General features: G+C 30.7%; 1 pseudogene; it reads left to right on the top strand.

Moving 5' to 3' along the window:
- The first annotated feature begins 230 nt into the window (after positions 1–230).
- LOC136208376 (monooxygenase 2-like) lies at positions 231–5041 on the top strand (annotated as a pseudogene).
- The last annotated feature ends 467 nt before the right edge of the window (positions 5042–5508 follow it).

Raw genomic sequence — 5508 nt, 5'->3', positions numbered from 1 at the left:
TAATATAGAGAATCGAATATCAAGTCCGACAATAGAGATTTAACCCTTACCACTCGGAACATAGTAAATAGCATATGTGATAAGATGTCATAATCTGTCTTCTCGTATGAAATTTTAATGATATAAATGATATAATTGATTTTGGATTTGTTTTGATGATATCATGCATGACCTATTATAGCATTAAAATTGACTATGAATACTTTAAAAGTCATCACATCACTATAGTTGTCAACCACATCCATGGAATTGGAAATAGCAAATGAAGATGTTGTGATTGTTGGAGCTGGAATTGCTGGACTTACCACTGCTCTGGCTCTGCACAGGTACGTTCTAAGGTTTAATATATTAGGAGTCCCGAACTTGTGTCAAAAAGCGTTTTGTTAACTCCTGAATTTACTTCAAGTGATATTAAACAATATTAAATCTGGCAAATTGAAGTTTATATCCCTTTAACAAGTTTAGTAGGTCAATATAAGTCGCTTTAAGCAAAGCCAAAAAGACTAACCGAAATATTCTGTAAATTCAGAAGTCAAATAGTTTTTTAAACCAAATTTAGTGGCTCCTAATGTATTAAATTTATTGATATTATTGGATTGGCTGATTTATACTCATATTTTTGTTATTCCGTTTTAATTTATTCGTATTATGATTGTTATTTTATTTTAGTTTATACATATTACATTCTTATCAATTTCGTTTACGGACTTGGCTAGGGTTGGAATTAAAAGCTTAGTGTTAGAAGCATCGGACAGTTTGAGAGCGAGTGGATTTGCATATACAGCTTGGAATAATGCTTGGAAAGCGTTTGATGCTATTGGTATTGCTAATTCTCTTCGGGAACAACATCCACTCATTGACGGATATGTCTAGCTAAAAACTACTAGGATAATGTTCACATGTTCAGTAAAATTTTAATTTAATGGTGATTGATTAAACTTCATTTAACCAGTCGCATGGACCAAGTGAACATTGCGTGTCTGACGAACCATATATTTTTTGTTCTTCTAATATGGTTGAAACTTTATCACTTGCAGATTTGTTGCTATGAGCACCATCACAGGCCAAAGGAGTGCAGAATTGTCATTTAGAGGCAAAGGGAAGTAAGGCCCTGTTCTTTATTACTTAATTTCAGTAACAATCAGTTCAGTTCAGTTCAGTTCAGTTCAGTTCAGTAGTAATCAGTTCAGTTCAGTTCAGTTCAGTATTCAGTTTCAGTATTCAGTTTCAGTATTCAATAATTTATCATTATTTATTATAATTATTATATATTATTATTATTTATATATAATTTATTATTATTATCATTATTTATTTATAATTTCAGCAATTTATTATAATTATTATATATTAATTTATCTATTTTCATTATAATTATATTTATATATAATTTATGCTTTGTCATTATATATATTATCATTATTTATTATAATTATAATTATTTGGTGCAACTTATTTGCAAATTTTGCGAAAAGTAAATAAATATTATATTAATACGTTTACATTACAATGCTCTAAAAAATTAACTGGCTCAACTACCTTGATATCTCAAATAGTGCAATTTTATCCCTAATATTAGAAGCCAATAGCAATTTTACCCTTAACATTGATAAATTGAGTCAAGATTTTTTATTCATATGAAAATTCATATTTAGACGTTAGGAGTAAAATAACCCCGGACCCAAAACGTTAAAGGTATTTTTGTACCTTAATACTTAATTGTAATAAAAAGTTAAGAGTGTGTATTCATATAAAAATTTGTATTTAATTTCATAGGCTTTAAATTATATATAAATTTGTGTTTGTATGTAATTTATATTTTTAATTTAAATTAGACTCATTTTTATTTAATGTCATAGGATTTTATCGAGCCTAGATTTTATTTGATATTTAATTTAGTTTAATCTTTAATAATATGTTTATTTATTATTGATATTATTTTTTTTGGTAGAAATATTATTATTATTATTATTATTATTATTATAAGCTTATTAATGTCCAATATTATCATTAAATTATTTTAAAGTCTAATATCATCATTATTGTTACGTTCGATTAAATTCGGTTAAGTTCGGTATCATTCAGTTAAGTTCAGTAGCATTCAGTTAAATTCAGTTCAGTTCAGTATTCAGTATCATTCAGTTCAGTTCAGTTCAGTCCAGTTCAGTTCAGTTCAGTAGCATTCAGTTCAGTTCAGTTCAGTTCAGTTCAGTAATAAAGAACAGAGCCTAAGTATTAACTGGCCCCTCTATTCCAATTAAAGTCTAATTTACTCATGTCTCCATTAATTAATATATATTTAACTAATCACATAAATTTTATAACTAAAAGAGAATAGTAATTCAAATTTAAATTACTTAAAATCTAATATTTGCTCCTTCTAACAAACTCAAAGAGATTTTACATATTTTATAATCAAATATTCAACAACTTCTTCTCTTTGATGATATAAAATCAATGTGTCAATCTTTTCTTATGCATTTTCTTATATAATGTATATATTAAGGAAAATTATAAAAATAAACCCCGTGATTTGGCCGGTTTACCAAGATATTTTTCGTGATTTAAAAGTTTGCAAACAAGAATTTGTACTTTTTGCAGTTTACAAACGCAGTCATTCTTTTAAAAATTGTTACCGTGATTATTTATCCAAAAGAACGCGATTTGGAACAATGAAAAAGACTGATTTTACAAATTATCCATAATTCATGGTCTAACTTTATAAATTAATACACCAAAGATATGTTTAGCGGAAAAATTGACTCACATAAAATTTACACAGACTCCTATTTACAAACTTCTAGACCTCGATAACTGTTTTGACAACTCGGGATAGAGAAAGTATACAAAAAGTTCACACAACTATATACATAAATTTTGATGGATGGGCAGGGAAGAGGTTGAAGTTCGTTGTGTTAAAAGACAAGTTTTGCTGGAAACTCTTGCGAGAGAGCTCCCACATGCCACTATCAAATATTCATCCAAAGTTGGGATCATTGAGGATTCTGGTTACTATAAGCTATTATATCTTGATGATGGTACCATCATCAAAACCAAGGTACAATGAATATTGATATATGCTATCATTTTATTTCACATGAAGTAGCAAACTCTAAGCAGTATTTGTGATTTGAAGGTGCTGATGGGGTGAACTCAGTTGTAGCAAAATGGTTAGGTTTCAAAAAACCAGCTTATACTGGGCGACAATCCATAAGAGGCTTTGCATTTTTCAACCAAAATCATGGCTTTGGTTCAAAGTTCTTGCAGTTCTATGGTGATGGCTATCGATCTGGTCTCATTCCTTGTGATGATTCAACTATTTATTGGTTTTTCACTTGGACATCCTCCACTATAGGTAATTACCAATTTCTTTTTGTTTATATCACTCTTAGGGATATCAACGAGTCTTGGTAGCTTGCAAACTATTTGAATTCGGTTCGGTCAAAGTTCGACTCGATACAGTTCGAGATCGGTTCGAGAGCTTGATGAGCTTCCTTAGGGATGTCAATTAACCTTGGTAGTTTGCAAACCATTCGAACTCAGTTCGGCTAAAGTTCGGCTCGAGCACTAACGAGCATGAACTTGAGTTTTAGGTTCAGCTTGAAAGCTCGCGAATAGAGCAAATTATTAGAAGCACATGATTTTCCATATCAAATGGAGGACCTCATGCATATTTTGACATGTGTAACATGGACCCACGTATATTATAAGAGGCCATACTATTTTAATTATTACGTGGGATCACAATGCCCAATGCACGTGTCCAAATATGAATTGGGGGTCCTCTGAATGACATGAAAGACCCGGTGCTTAATATAAGAACTCCACGAATAGACTCGATTATTTTTTAATTACTATATATATATATATATTTTAATATATATTTCGTTGTTTTAATTTTTTTTTTCATGGATTATTATTAGTTTTCATCACAATTCACAACTCAAGTGAGATTTAATCTCGAAAAAATAACACAAAAAAGCTCTAGCCTTTGGGCTTTTAATTAGAAACTTATATTTTGATAAAGAATAAAATACACTGCAAACTTTAATGCATATTTCAGTGTTTAAATTTTTCACGTCAATTTCGGTTCCATGACCACAAGTAGAATCTACTACCACGTTTTTTTTTTGTCTCATACGTTACTTATTCAATTTAATTCATGTATGTTGAATTTAATTAAAAACTCGATAAAAGCTCAGTTCGATCAAAGCTTGATTCGAGAGAGTTCGGCTCGAGATATTAACGAGCCAATACTGAGCATGCGGATCGGCTCGTTTACATCCCTAGTCACTTTGATAATGACAAGTACTAGTATTTTTTGTTGTAGACGAGAAGCTAGAGGACAACTCAATAGAGATGATGGAATTTGTTCTAAGCAAACTTCAAAATGAAGCCCATTATCCAATGAAGACAGTAGTAGAAAACACAGAAGTAGAGAATATGATACATAGTAATCTAAGTTATAGACATCCATGGGAGTTTGTGTGTGGAAATATAAGCAAAGGCAACACTTGTGTAGCTGGAGATGCTCTACATCCTATGACTCCAGACATAGGCCAAGGTGGTTGCTCTGCCTTGGAAGATGGAGTTGTCTTAGCTAGGTGCCTCAGTCAGGCCTTCAAGGAAGAGAAAGGCAAGGAAGACTACAAGAGGATTGAAATTGGGTTGAAGAAATATGCACAACAGAGGAAATGGAGAAGTTTTGATCTCGTTACGACTTCTTATTTGGTCGGATTTATACAACAAAGTAACGGAAAACTATTGACCCTTTTTAGAGATAAATTTTTGGGTAGATTTCTTGCTGGGTTGCTATTGAAGAAAGCTCGTTTTGATTGTGGGAAACTCATATCTGTTTCTTACTAGTATTCATGTGTTTTTTTATTACAAAACCGAGATTCTAAGGGCTGTGTCTAATTCACAAGGGTTTTGTAACATAATAAGATTTTTATAGATACAATTGTTTGATGTTGTTAGATTTTCTATATTGTTTAATTAGAAACTTATATGACTTTTTATATATGTGAGACAATTCTGCTTGTTTGAAGTGTCTTTTAGAATGACTTAATCTTTATTTTCGAATAATGTATGTAATTAAGTTGAATTATTAGTCTTCTTTATCTCAACGTAACGAAATAGTGATTGTAATTGTTAATCATTATTAACGGACCAATTAGTAAGTGTATTTAAGCCCAAAACCCAAATAAAAAAAGCTCACCTTTGTGGTAAGAAAGACAGAACATCCAAAGGATAAAGATGTTAGAGCTCACTTAAAGAATCGGTTTTGATCGTATGGACTTTAATGACCATGTAGTATTTGATCTTTCACCGTTAGATCAAAGCTTATTAGAATCGTAGGATTGAGATTCAAAACATTTTAACACTTAGATTTAATAAGCCTAGATCTAATGGTGAATAATCAAATTTATTTAATCATTAAAGTCCGTATGAACACTGTTGGCCAGAGAATAAAAATATTATCTCTAACCAGGATTATTGTCTAGATCT

This window comes from Euphorbia lathyris, chromosome 10, assembly GCF_963576675.1.
Source record: "Euphorbia lathyris chromosome 10, ddEupLath1.1, whole genome shotgun sequence".
In the NCBI taxonomy this organism is placed as follows: Eukaryota; Viridiplantae; Streptophyta; class Magnoliopsida; order Malpighiales; family Euphorbiaceae; genus Euphorbia; species Euphorbia lathyris.
This window is presented reverse-complemented; position numbering and strand designations above follow the sequence as displayed.